Here is a 15416-nt window from a genome sequence, read left to right as displayed (position 1 = left end):
TTGCTTTATATTTTGAAATAAATACATAAAACGTATCCAGATTATATCAAGCGTTCTATAACAATGCTTAACTCTGTGATGCTTTATGGTAGAAACAAGCTCTAAAAAAGCCCTCGAAAAACGTGACCGATGCATATGGAGATATGTTGATTCCTCACTATGACATTCTGAAGCTAAACTGCAGCCTATAATATTCGAGGAGATAACAAAATGACTTTGCTATTCTGTCCCTATTAATTGGGCTTTTCTCTTCCTGAAAAGAAGATGTTTGTTTAAACCCAGGCAGCTTTTAGGGAAGCACTTCTGTTTTTGGGTTATACAATGGACGAGTAGCCAGCAGTTTATTGCAGATTATTGTCTCGCCTAGAGCGATAGAATGTCCAGGACCGGCCCTGCCAGGGATCATAAGGAAAAATGATCTAAAAAAATTGCTGTGTGTTTTTACAGTCCCCTTCTCCAAACGGATTACTCATTTACCTAGCTGTTATCAATAGCTCCTATCAATTTATAAATGACATTGCATGGAGAATGCTGTTATTTCTATCTGAAAAAAATATTTGTATGCTTTTTCCACTTGGAACCGGCAGGTTCACTCAACCTTATTCATGGTTTCCTTGTATGATAATGTGGTGGAATTATGAGGGAAGGAATTCAAGGTCAATATACAGCGTATCTGGAGACACCTCCGTCACACATCAATTCATTACTTAGATCGCCACACTAACGAATAGCGGGTGAATATGATTATATTGGCATGCTTAAATTCAAGGTCAGAGTACGGATAGAGAGAAAAGTGCATAAAAGGGAATTATGTTCCATTTACACGTGTGGTCAGAATCGGGGCGGGTGATGTGGGGCACGGAGACGTGGACGTGGGGTGGATACACCAATCTAGAGGGGCGGGGGGAGGAGGAGCTGCAGTGGTACCAGGCAGGGCTGCAGCTTAGTCTCAGTAAAGGAAGGGAACATGCTCAACTCTAAATCTTATTCTGTTAAATCTGCTGGGGGATTATTTAAGATACTTTTGGAAGAGGTAGGGTTTCAGATGTTTTCGGAAGATGGGCAGGGACTCTGCTGTCCTAGCTTCAGGGGGAAGCTGGGTCTGCCATTGGGGTGCCAGGACAGAGAAGAGCTTGGACTGGGCTGAGTGGGAGCTACCCTCCTGTAGGGTTGGAAGGGCCATGAGACCAGAGGTGGCAGAACGGAGTACTCGAGTTGGAGTGTAGGGTTTGAGCATAGCCTGAAAGTAGTCAGGGGCAGTTCATCTTGCTGATCCATAGACAAGCACCATGGTCTTGCATTGGATGCAAGCTTTGTCTGGAAGCCAGTGAAGTGTGCTGAGGAGCGGGGTGACATGGGAGAACTTGGGAAAGTTGAACATCAGGCGGGCTGCAGCGTTCTGGATAAGTGCAGGGGTTTGATGGCACAAGCGGGGAGCCCAGCCGACAGTGAGTTGCAGTAGTCCAGACGGGAGATGTCAAGTGCCTGGATTAAGACCTGCACCACTTCCTGTGTGAGGTACGGTCGTACTCTACGGATGTTGTAGAGCATGAATCTGCAGGAGCGAGCCACTGCTTTGATGTTTGCAGAGAATGAAAGGTTGTTGTCCAGGGTCACACCAAGGTTCTTTGCGCTCTGGGAGGGGGACACCGTGGAGTTGTCAACCGTGATGAAGAGGTCATGGAATGGGCAGGCCTTCCCTGGGAGGAAGAGCAGCTCCTTCTTGTTGAGGTTGAGCTTGAGGTGGTGGGCCGACATATCTGCCAGGCACGCAGAGATGCATGTGTCCACCTGGGTGTCAGAAGAGGGGAAGGAGAAAAGTAGTTTAGTGTCATCCGAATAGCAATGATAGGAGGGAGAGACCATGTGAGGACATGACAGAGTCAAGTGACTTGTTGTGTAGAGAGAAGAGGGGAGGGCCTAGAACCGAGCCCTAAGGGACACCAGTAGCGCGATTACGTGGTGCGTGAATTTGATGGTTCATGGTGTCGAAGGCAGCGGATAGATCGAGGAAGATGAGAACAGAGGAGAGAGAGTCAGCTTTGGCAGTGCGGAGAGCCTCCATGATACAGAGAAGAGCAGTCTCGGTTGAGTGACCAGTCTTGAAGCCTGACTGATTAGGGTCAAGAAGATCGTTCTGAGAGAGATAGCGAGAGAGTTGGTCAGAGACAGCACGGTCAAGTGTTTTGGAAAGACAAGAAAGAGGGGATACCGGTTTGTAGTTTTCAGAGGGGCCGAGTGTTGTTGTTTTTTAGGATGTGAGCGACTGGCTACCTTGAAGTCAGAGGGAACGCAGACAGTAGTCAGGGATGAGTTGATGAGGGAAGTGAGGAATGGGACAAGGTCTCCAGAGATGGTCTAGAGAAGGGAGGAGAGGATGGGACTGAGCAGGCAGGTTGTTGGGCGGCCGGACCACACTAGTCTCAGGATTTCATCTGGAGAAAGAGGGGAGAAGAGGTCAAGGCGTATGGTAGTTCTGTGTGAGGGGGACCAGTGGATGAGTGAATAGGCTGACTGAATGAGGAGCGGATGTCATCAACCTTTTCAAAGTTGAGGGAGGGGGGATGACACAACAATCATTTCTACATAAAGAAAATTGTAGAGGTAAGATAATTCTTAATGTACATTTGCAATAGAATTCATAGCATGATAAATGTGTGTATGCCTTAGCACACACTCAATTACATTGGAGAGCCCTATCGATCCCTATCATAGAATATTTGGTTCCTCCTGATCTCTCTATTCCTCTCCTCCTCCTCTTCCTCTTGTTCCTCTCCTCCTGCTGTCCCACCAAATCTGTCAGGGACAGACAATGTGACAGTGGAGGAGTTTAGTGTCATGGTGCTGTCCTGTCCCGTCTATGACAACCCCCCTGTGACGGTGTTGTGGCTGCTGGACGGGGAGGCCCTAGACCTGGTCAGCGGTGGTTACACCCTGTACCAGGACGGCAGAGAGGCCAAGGTCACCATCACCAAGGCCCTAAGGGTCCTCCACCCAGGACTCTTCAGCTGTATGGCAACATCCATAGAGTATGGAGACACCACCAAGTTCTTCCAGCTCACTGTGGAAGGTTAGAGCTGTTATGGAGAGATCAGAGAGAACTGAATGGTGCTATTATACTGGGGCAAACATATAGTTGAAGTCTGGGTTAAACTGAGATTATTATGCTTTTATATCACCTGAACAATAGCATGAGAGATGTAGCTTGTGAAATTACTGTCTGTCTGGTTGTTGTAGATTCTAACAATTACAGTCTATAAATTTACAGTCTGAAAGAAGATAAAAAGTCTCGGATACTCTGACATTATTATCATCATTTCTATCAGAACAAACAGACAGAACAAACATGTTTTTATGAGAGAGCTAGCTTGTGAAATTGCTGTGTCTGCTTTTCTTATTGTAAGGCAGCAACTGTTGGAATCAGAGTCATATGTATATACGTAGGGATAAACGCTAACGTTCTGTATATTACTTTGGAAATAGAGGATGACGCAGCGGGACGAGGCGGACCCGAAGTTAAAAGTTAATCGAGTGTTTTCATGTGCTGAACACATTCAAATACCATACATTTTTAGCCAGCAGCATACCACCCTGCACCCCACTGCTGGCTTGCCTCTGAAGCTAAGCACGGTTGGTCCTGGATGGGAGACCAGATGCTGCTGGAAGTGGTGTTGGTGAGGATGTGGAATTGGAGACAAATGGGAGTGGAGTTGCTGTGCGGGAGATGATGGACAAACATACAAGTAAAAAAAAGTATGTTTGAATGACACTGAGGGGCAGTGTTTTTACAGCTAATGCTGTTTGCCTGAGGCTGATGCCGTGCAGGTGTTTGTACACGTGCATATGCACACACATTCAAATAAACGCATACAAGAACACACACATACATGTAATAGTGCCAGACATGCACTCAAACATATACAGTTGGCATTGCTGTTATGATTTTAGTTGTCCTTGATGTCCTTTGTTTATATATATATATGTATGTGTATGTATATATATATATATATGTATATATGTATGTGTATGTATATATAGGTCTAGCATTGTCTTGCATTAGGAGGAACCCAGGGCCAACCGCACCAGCATATGGTCTCACAAGGGGTCTGAGGATCTCATCTCGGTACCTAATGGCAGACAGGCTACCTCTGGCGAGCACATGGAGGGCTGTGCGGCCCCCCAAAGAAATGCCACCCCACACCATGACTGACCCACCGCCAAACCGGTCATGCTGGAGGATGTTGCAGGCAGCAGAACGTTCTCCACGGCGTCTCTAGACTCTGTCACGTCTGTCACGTGCTCAGTGTGAACCTGCTTTCATCTGTGAAGAGCACAGGGCGCCAGTGGCGAATTTGCCAATCTTGGTGTTCTCTGGCAAATGCCAAATGTCCTGCACGGTGTTGGGCTGTAAGCACAACCCCCACCTGTGGACGTCGGGCCCTCATACCACCCTCATGGAGTCTGTTTCTGACCGTTTGAGCAGACACATGCACATTTGTGGCCTGCTGGAGGTCATTTTGCAGGGCTCTGGCAGTGCTTCTCCTGCTCCTCCTTGCACAAATGCGGAGGTAGCGGTCCTGCTGCTGGGTTGTTGCCCTCCTACGGCCTCCTCCACGTCTCCTGATGTACTGGCCTGTCTCCTGGTAGCGCCTCCATGCTCTGGACACTACGCTGACAGACGCAGCAAACCTTCTTGCAAGTATATTGTATGTTTCGGATATTCAATAAAATATACATATATTTTTAAATAAATAAATAGTGGTGTTGGTGGGCCAGCAGGTCGTACTCTTTCCTCTGTTCTATTTTTTTTATCCCAGGGCAGGGATTGGGGACATTTCCCCTTGTAGGTTGCTGCCTTTTGGATGGAACATTAAACGGGTCTCCTGACTCTCTGTGGTCACTAAAGATCCCATGGCACTTATCGTAAGAGTAGGGGCATTAACCCCGGTGTCCTGGCTAAATTCCCAATTTGTCCACCTAATCATCCCCAGCTTCCAATTGGCTCATTCATCCCCCTCCTCTCCCCTGTAACCATTCCCCAGGTTGTTGCTGTGAATGAGAATGTGTTCTCAGTCAACTTACCAGGTAACAAAAAAAAAAACTTTCTGTCTTTTACAGTGCTGAAAGTAAGAGATATGTTCTACAACGGTACCTACACAGTTACGGAAATGTTGCAACTAATTGTTTTATTTTGTATAACACCCTGCCGATAAGAAACATCATGTATTTGACCTGAGTAATAAAGAACTGAAGCCTTAAAATACTTTGATTTCTGGTCGATTATAAAATGAATAAGTGACTGAAGGAACTTATTTTCTATTATATTCTTTGCTTATTGAAAGCTTGTGGCGCAGCGGTCTAAGGCACTACATCTCAGTGCAAGAGGTGTCACTACAGTCCCTAGTTTGAATCCAGGCTATATCACATCTGGCCATGATTGGGAGTCCCATAGGGCGGCGCACAATTGACCAAGTGTTGTCTGGGTTTGGCTGGGGTAGGCTGTCAATGTAAATAAGAATTTGTCTGACTTGCCTAGTTAAAACCTGTTGGGGCTAGGGGGCAGTATTTGCACGGCCGGATAAAAAACGTACCCGATTTAAACTGGTTACTACTCTTGCCCAGAAACGAGAATATGCATATAATTAGTAGATTTGGATAGAAAACACTCTAAAGTTTCTAAAACTGTTTGAATGGATATTATAGGTGAATGCACCAATTTGTAAGTCGCTCTGGATAAGAGCGTCTGCTAAATGACTTAAATGTAAATGTAATGGTGTCTGTGAGTATAACAAAACTCATATGGCAGGCCAAATCCTGAGAAGATTCCATACAGGAAGTGCCCTGTCTGACAATTTGTTGTCCTTCTGTTGCATCTCTATCGAAAATGCAGCATCTGTGCTGTAACGTGACACTTTCTAAGGCTCCCATTGGCTCTCTAAAGCCGCCAGAAAGTGGAATGGGGTGTCTGCTGTCTCTGGGCGAAGAACAGTAGGAGAGTTTGTGAGTGGTCAGCCTGGGGACAGTGAGACTGAGATGCGCAGTCACGAGAATTCTCAATTTTTTTCTTTCAGCCTTTGAATGAATACAACGTTGCCCGGTTGGAATATTATCGCTATTTTACGAGAAAAATAGCATAAAAATAGATTTTAAACAGCGTTTGACATGCTTCTAAGTACGGTAATGGAATATTTTGACATTTTGTATCACGAAATGCGCTCGCACACCCTTCGGATAGTGACCTGAATGCACAAACAAAACGGAGCTATTTGAATATAACTATGGATTATTTGGAACCAAAACAACATTTGTTGTTGAAGTAGAAGTCCTGGGAGTGCATTCTGACGAAGAACAGCAAAGGTAATCCAATTTTTCTAATAGTAATTCTGAGTTTAGTGAGTCCCAAACTTGGTGGGTGTCAAAATAGCTAGCCGTGATGGCCGAGCTATGTACTCAGAATATTGCAAAATGTGCTTTCGCCGAAAAGCTATTTTAAAATCTGACACCGCGATTGCATAAAGGAGTTCTGTATCTATAATTCTTAAAATAATTGTTATGTATTTTGTGAACGTTTATCATGAGTAATTTAGTAAATTCACCGGAAGTTTTCGGTGGGTATGCTAGTTCTGAACATCACATGCTAATGTAAAAAGCTGTTTTTTGATATAAATATGAACTTGATTGAACAAAACATGCATGTATTGTATAACATAATGTCCTAGGAGTATCATCTGATGAAGATCATCAAAGGCTAGTGCTGCATTTAGCTGTGGTTTTGGTTTTTGTGACATATATGCTTGCTTTGAAAATGGCTGTGTGATTATTTTTGGCAGGGTACTCTCCTGACATAATCTAAGGTTTTGCTTTCGCTGTAAAGCCTTTTTGAAATCGGACAATGTGGTTAGATTAACAAGAGTCTTGTCTTTAAAATGGTGTAAAATAGTCATATGTTTGAGAAATTGAAGTTATAGCATTTTTGAGGTATTTGTATTTCGCGCCACGCGATTCCACTGGCTGTTGACTAGGGTGGAGGTTAAATAACATCTTACCATGCCTGGACCCAGACAAACATAATGATTCAGCTACATTCTCATGAATGGGATTCTATGAAGTTACATATTCATAGCCTGCATGCAAAGTGAAAATACATTTTGGTCATGAGCTCAAATCAGATCAGAGGAGACCATTCAAACTGGCTGTCAAATCCAAAGACGTAGCCAGTGTGGGAATGGTTTGATAAATGACAATTCAAGTTTTGTGGCTCGGGTGGGTGACCTTTTTTTTCTAAAGGGCATTTATTCAAATCCATTTCAAGGAAATGTCTTTTTTGTCCTCTGAGCTTAAATAGAAAGCAGAGACCAAATGAATTATATTTCAAAATAGAACATTTCCGTTGAGAAAGTCATGTGATGGAAAACACTATATAAGAGTAAGTAAAGAATACATAGAGTCACCTAAAGAATGAATTGCCAATGTAATGTCCTTCTAAGGGGTTGGTAACTAATAGTAGCCTCTGTGAAGAAAGCACAGCAGTATATGTTTCCCACGCTGGATCGTCAGGGGAAACTTTATCTGTATGGCCTTGCTGGGTTGTCCTTTTTCATTGGCGGGAATGTGCTTCATCGGAGTGTGTGGTGTGTGTGAGCGAGAGAGAGTCTGGCTGGCCCTCATATGAATTTTTTTTCTCTCTCTCTCTCTCTCTGGACTGCACTGGGCTGTTAATCTAAGCAGAGTTTAAAGCATGTCATCTCTGCTGTGTCATCACAGGACATATTAAGCCTTGGATTGGTGTCCAGGAATAACAATCTCACTGATTCATAACTGGCATGTGGTGGCGTGCTCTGTAACTACCTGCCATAGAGACGTTAAGTAGAGCGTTGTGATGGTGCTAAATAATTCTGTCAAAGCTGGAATGTTACTGCTGTGCATGTAGACCTACAGTACGTGTACTGTGAATAACAATTCTGATATACTAGTCAATAATATTTTGCATGACAATGAACAAAACATGATCTGTTGCTACACGCCTTCTGAGTTCTCCAATCCCCTGCACTGAAGTGCTGTGCTGCTACGGGCTATTTCAGTTCAGATTCTACAAATCATAACAACCGCTTTCAGTGGGAATCCATAGCGGTCTTGAGACCCCTTTCAATCACATACATCGATTACCTAACGTGTTACCAAGGTCACCTATTGTATCATACAGTATATTTTTTTAATCATTTTTTTTATTTAACCTTTATTTAACTAGGCAAGTCAGTTAAGAACAATTTCTTACTTACAATGACAGCCTAGGAACAGTGTCTTGTTCAGGGGCAGAACAACAGATTTTTACTTTGTCAGCTCGGGGACTCGATCTAGCAACCTTTCGGTTACAGGCCCAACGCTCTAACCACTAGGCAACATGACCAGAAGTATGTGGACACCTGCTCGTCGAACATCTCATTCCAAAATCATTGTCATTAATATGGAGTTGGTCCCCCCTTTGCTGCTATAACAGCCTCCACTATTCTGGGAAGGCTTTCCACTAGATGTTGAAACATTGCTACGGGGACTTGCTTCCATTCGGCCACAAGAGCATTAGTGAGGTTGGGCGATTAGGCCTGACTCACAGTTGGCGTTCCAATTCATCCCAAAGGTTTTCGATAGGGGTTGAGGTCAGGGCTCTGTGCAGCACAATCAAGTTCTTCCACACCTATTTCGACAAACTTTTTCTGTATGGGCCTCGCTTTGTGCACAGGGGAATTGTCATGTTGAAACAGGAATGGGCCTTCCCCAAACTGTTGCCACAAAGTTGGAAGCACAGAATTGTCTACAATGTCATTGTATGCTGTAGCGTTAAGATTTCCCTTCACTGGAACTAAGGGGCCTAGCCCGAACCATGAAAAACGGCCCCAGACCATTATTCCTCCACCACCAAACTTTACAGTTGGCACATGCATTGAGGCAGGTAGCGTTCTCCTGGCATCTGCCAAACCCAGATTTGTCCATCGTATTGCCAGATGGTGAAGCGTGATTTATCCCTCTAGAGAACCCGTTTCCTCTGCTCCAAAGTCCAATGGCGGCAAGCTTTACACCACTCCAGCCGACGCTTGGTATTGCGCATGGTGATCTTAGGTTTGTGTGCGGCTGCTTGGCCATGGAATCCCATTTCATGAAGCTCTCGACTAACAGTTCTCGTACTGACGTAAGGCCAATCTACTGCCATGTTTGTCTATGAAGATTGAATGGCTGTGTGCTCGATTTTATACACCTGTCAGCAACAGGTGTGGCTGAAATAGCCGAATCCAATAATTTGAAGGGGTGTCCACATACACTATATATACAAAAGTATGTGCTGTGATGAGTGTGTATGTTGAGTATGTTGTTGTCTTTTCAGTCCCCTCTCTCCCGCTGTGTGAGCCATACAGTGGGGGAAAAAAGTATTTGATCCCCTGCTGATTTTGTACGTTTGCCCACTTACAAAGAAATTATCAGTCTATAATTTTAGTAGTAGGTTTATTTGAACAGTGAGAGACAGAATAACAACAAAAGAATCCAGAAAAACTAATGTCAAAAATGTTATAAATTGATTTGCATTTTAATGAGGGAAATAAGTATTTGACCCCTCTGCAAAACATGACTAAGTACTTGGTGGCAAAACCCTTGTTTGAGTTTGAGTTTATTTTATTTTTACAGGGACAGTGCACATTAATCAACGTTTCAGTAAAAGTGCCGGTTTTAGCCAGCCGGCTAATTTTCAACCGCAGTCCCTGGGCAGGTTATTAAAAACAATTACAATATAGACAATCATAGAACAGTGAGCACACGCAGAGTAACATAGGACAAGCAAGACATAGCATAAAGACAGAGCAACATAGGACAAGCAAGATGTAGCATACAGACAGAGCAACATAGAACAAAAAGCAACAAGACAAAATCCATAAAAACAAAGTGTTTCCACACCTCACAAGCTACAGACAACAGACAACATGGAAAGCGGCAATACACAGCTAGGGATTATGTTCACAAATCTGATTGACCTTTAGCCATGTCTTCATGCATTTTGTGAAAGTGTGATATGTGGTGCAGTTCTGTGTGTCTGATGGCAGTGTATTCCAGACATGGGACGCTCTCACAGAGAAAGCGGATTTACTAAAGGTGCTTTTCCTTAAGGGAACTATACAGTCACCTCTCATGGCAGACCTTGTGGATCTGCTGCCATATGTTTGGATTTTCTGTTTAACAAAAGTACTGAGTGGAGGGGGAGCTAGGCCATTTAGGATCTTGAATACAAGACATGCGTCGGTGTATTGCACCAGATTTTCCCAACTCAGGAGCTCATGCTTTCTGAGGATGTAACAGTGATGATGGCTATTGGGCTTCCTATCGAGCACTTTGAGAGCCTGTTTGTAGACAGACTGAATAGGTTTTAATGTTGTATAGCAAGCTTGGGTCCAACTAGTCAAGCAGTATGTTAAGTGGGGGAGTATCATCGATTTGAAGTACAGTCTTGCTACCTCTGTGGTCAAACAATTTCGTATAAATCGGAAATTAGCTAGGTTGAATTTGGTTATTTGAATTACCTTTTTCACATGCTTTTTAAAAGAGAGGTTGGAATCAAGTATGATTCCAAGGTACTTAAAATCAGATACCACCTGGAGCTTCTCCCCTGACACATAGACATCTGTCTCAGTAGCATCTGTTGCCCTCTTTGTGAAGAACATGCAATCACAGGCAATCAGGCAATCACAGAACAGGCAATCACAGAGGTCAGACGTTTCTTGTAGTTGGCAATCACAGAACAGGCAATCACAGAGGTCAGACGTTTCTTGTAGTTGGCCACCAGGTTTGCACACATCTCAGGAGGGATTTTGTTCCACTCCTCTTTGCAGATCTTCTCCAAGTCATTAAGGTTTCGAGGCTGACGTTTGGCATACTCGAACCTTCAGCTCCCTCCACAGATTTTCTATGGGATTAAGGTCTAGAGACTGGCTAGGCCACTCCAGGACCTTAATGTGCTTCTTCTTGAGCCACTCGTTTGTTGCCTTGGCCATGTGTTTTGGGTCATTGTCATGCTGGAATACCCATCCACGACCCATTTTCAATGCCCTGGCTGAGGGAAGGAGGTTCTCACCCAAGATTTGACAGTACACGGCCCCGTCCATCGTCCCTTTGATGCGGTGAAGTTGTCCTGTCCCCTTAGCAGAAAAACAACCCAAAGCATAATGTTTCCACCTCCATGTTTGACGGTGGAGATGGTGTTCTTGGGGTCATAGGCAGCATTCCTCCTCCTCCAAACACGGCGACTTGAGTTGATGTCAAAGAGCTCCATTTTGGTCTCATCTGACCACAACACTCTCACCAGTTGTCCTCTGAGTCATTCAGATGTTCATTGGCAAACTTCAGATGGGCATGTATATGTATTCTTGAGCAGGGGGACCTTGCGGGCGCTGCAGGATTTCAGTTCTTCACGGGGTAGTGTGTTACCAATTGTTTTCTTGGTGACTATGGTCCCAGCTGCCTTGAGATCATTGACAAGATCCTCCCGTGTAGTTTTGGGCTGATTCCTCACCGTTCTCATGATCATTGCAACTCCACGAGGTGAGATCTTGCATGGAGCCCCAGGCCGAGGGATATTGACAGTTCTTTTGTGTTTCTTCCATTTGTGAATAATCGCACCAAATGTTGTCACCTTCTCACCAAGCTGAATGGCGGTGGTCTTGTAGCCCATTCCAGCCTTGTGTAGGTCTACAATCTTGTCCCTGACATCCTTGGAGAGCTCTTTGGTCTTGGCCATGGTGGAGAGTTTGGAATCTGATTGATTGATTGCTTCTGTGGACAGGTGTCTTTTTTATAGGTAACAAGCTGTGGTTAGGAGCACTCCCTTTAAGAGTGTGCTCCTAATCTCAGCTCGTTACCTGTATAAAAGACACCTGGGATCCAGAAATCTTTCTGATTGAGAGGGGGTCAAATACTTATTTCCCTCATTAAAATGCAAATAAATGTATAACATTTCTGACATGCGTTTTTCTGGATTTTTTTGTTGTTATTCTGTCTCTCACTGTTGAAATAAACCTACCATTAAAATTATAGACTGATTCTTTCTTTGTCAGTGGGCAAACGTACAAAATCAGCAGGGGATCAAATACAGTGGGGGGAAAAAAGTATTTCAAAGTGATTGCATGATGGCCCTCTGCTGTGCTGTTGACCATTTAAGTGAATAGCTTTGCAGCCAAAGAATTCAAGAGCAGTTAATCAAACTGAATGAGATGGAAGTCACGACTCCTATCATAGGCCAAAGGAACAACCCTGCCAGGTTTCAAAAAGCCTTTACAACTAAGGGATTTTTTTTATGTGGCTAGAAGAGAGGTAATGGTGGAACTCTAATAAACTATTCAAAATAACAATAGTTACTACATACTGCAGGCCTGGTAGCCGTGAATGAGGATAAATAGAGTTGCAGTGATCATAATCCCTATACTATAAAGTCTAAAAAGCTTTTTGTATTTGATGGATAGGTCAATGCTTTTTTGACTTTGTCATTACCAGTGACAATGAGTACATGCGTCTTATAGGGAAACTGCCTTGTTGCCAGATATTGACCGGCTAGAGGGGCTTGGCAGTATGACAAAATGTGTCAAAAAGTAGGCACTACTTTCTACAGACTTCCTGTGAACTAACCTTTCTCCCTATGTATATATCAAGGACAAATTAGATTCATAACACCAAGGATAAGGACACATGAAGTCAAAATAAGAGTGTGAGGGGGAATTGGTTGCCTAGTTTTAAAAACCTAATTAAGCATTTAGGGTAACATTTTACAATGTGGGCTATCTGGTGAAGCTTTCCAAATAGCTGTGGATTAGCATAAATATTAAGAAGAGGTCTGCACAAAGATGTGTGATAATAGGCTTGATGGAGTCATTAGAATGATGGGATGATGTTCCCAGGACTGATTATTAGAGCTGGAGAATAAGCTGGAGGAGACAGCTCAGTTTATCAGACATCTCAGGTCACGGTACCAAACCTATTTAGCTCAAAGGTGTAGTGTATTTAGCAGCTAGCTTTTCAGTATAGGAATCAAGTACTGAGGGTCTATAAGAGTAGCTTTAAAGATAACTAAGAAACAAAAGCCTTTGTCTGTGCTCTATCAGATCAGAGTAGCAAAGGAATATACTTGTAGTTCATAGGTATTAGCATCTAGTACTTCACTACAGGAATTAGGTGGCTCTGAATGGCACCTTACGAGCTTTGCAGGTTATTAATAAAGACCAGTGGCAGTCGGTGCTGTTTAAGATGGAGGACAATAATTTTTTTATGAGCATGGCCTTATTTCTATTACAGGATATTGGATGACTGTCGTTCATATTTCATTCACCCAGTTAAAATGTAACATCGATAGGTTTAGGCTTCTACATGATACTCAAATGCTCCCTATACCCATCATGAGGTTGCTACAACCTAGCCTATGAATGAAAGTTTACAACATAGGTGCAGACAGGTGGAGAGAAAGATTTGAGGTGACAGACAGTGACACATTCAATATTGCCTTGCACATTCTTGCCTGCATCTAGCTGATCGAGGGTGTAATCATTAGTCCAACAGTTGCAAACGAGAGTTTCTATTGGACAAAATCAAGTATGTTTATCCCCATTTCATTCTGTTTGCTTTCGTTTAAGAAATGTTTTTCAACAGAATCGGCGGAATTAATACAACCCTGATCACAAGTAGTTAACTTCCATAGCTACATACAAACAGTTTGTTGTGTTCCTTCTCGCATCTAAGAGCTCTCCTCCTCTCACCTTTTCCCTTCTCTTGTGGACTTCAATACACAACACATCAGCTGTCTGTGACCAGGCTAAAAAACCTTTCCAAGCCAAACCTTCATATCATAACTGCTACACACAGCCTACATCGTTGTCACCATATTAGCTAAAGTAACGTCATAGTCAACATAGCTAATAGAACGTTAGTAAACCCGCTACAATCATGCAGTACAGTGTTCAGTCAGTAAGTTGTTAAGAGTTACACAGGCGGGCCCCGGTAGCAATAAATTAGTAAAGCTTACCTTGACTTGGAAGAGTTCCAGTGTTGGAGTCATTGCCAGCTACAGTATCTAACATAGCATCCCTCTGTGTTTGAATAGGCAAAACTAGCTAGCTCCATTTGCTAGCTAAGTGAAAGTGAAATAAAAATGGACAAAATATATCTAGCTGTCTCTTGCTTCTCCTTCATTTTTGAAGTAATGAATTTGTTCAAAACTGTTCAACTATTGTGTCCAGGTGTGATAGATGAGACACAGGTGTGTGTAATGATGGTTACCAGGTGTGATAGATGAGACACAGGTGTGCGTAATGATGGTTACCAGGTGTGATAGATGAGACACAGGTGTGCGTAATGATGGTTACCAGGTGTGCGTAATGATGGTTACCAGGTGTGATAGATGAGACACAGGTGTGCGTAATGATGGTTACCAGGTGTGATAGATGAGACACAGGTGTGCGTAATGATGGTTACCAGGTGTGATAGATGAGACACAGGTGTGCGTAATGATGGTTACCAGGTGTGACATTTACATTACATTTTAGTAATTTAGCAGACGCTCTTATCCAGAGCGACTTACAGTAGTGAATGCATACGTTTCATTAAAAAAAATGATCCGTACTGGTCCCCCGTGGGAATCGAACCCACAACCCTGGCGTTGCAAACACCATGCTCTACTAACTGAGCCACACGGGACCACAGATGAAACACAGGTGTGCGTAATGATGGTTACCAGGTGTGACAGATGAGACACAGGTGTGCGTAATGATGGTTACCAGGTGTGACAGATGAGACACAGGTGTGCGTAATGATGGTTACCAGGTGTGACAGATGAGACACAGGTGTGCATAATGATGGTTACCAGGTGTGATAGATGAGACACAGGTGTGCGTAATGATGGTTACCAGGTGTGATAGATGAGACAGGTGTGCGTAATGATGGTTACCAGGTGTGATAGATGAGACACAGGTGTGCGTAATGATGGTTACCAGGTGTGATAGATGAGACACAGGTGTGCGTAATGGTTACCAGGTGTGATAGATGAGACAGGTGTGCGTAATGATGGTTACCAGGTGTGATAGATGAGACACAGGTGTGCGTAATGATGGTTACCAGGTGTGATAGATGAGACACAGGTGTGCGTAATGATGGTTACCAGGTGGGATAGATGAGACACAGGTGTGCGTAATGATGGTTACCAGGTGGGATAGATGAGACACAGGTGTGCGTAATGATGGTTACCAGGTGGGATAGATGAGACACAGGTGTGCGTAATGATGGTTACCAGGTGGGATAAATGAGACACAGGTGTGCGTAATGATGATTACCAGGTGGGATAGATGAGACACAGGTGTGCGTAATGATGGTTACCAGGTGGGATAGATGAGACACAG

Source organism: Salmo trutta, chromosome 26, assembly GCF_901001165.1.
Source record: "Salmo trutta chromosome 26, fSalTru1.1, whole genome shotgun sequence".
Taxonomy (NCBI): Eukaryota; Metazoa; Chordata; class Actinopteri; order Salmoniformes; family Salmonidae; genus Salmo; species Salmo trutta.
Note: the sequence above shows the minus strand (reverse complement) of the source record.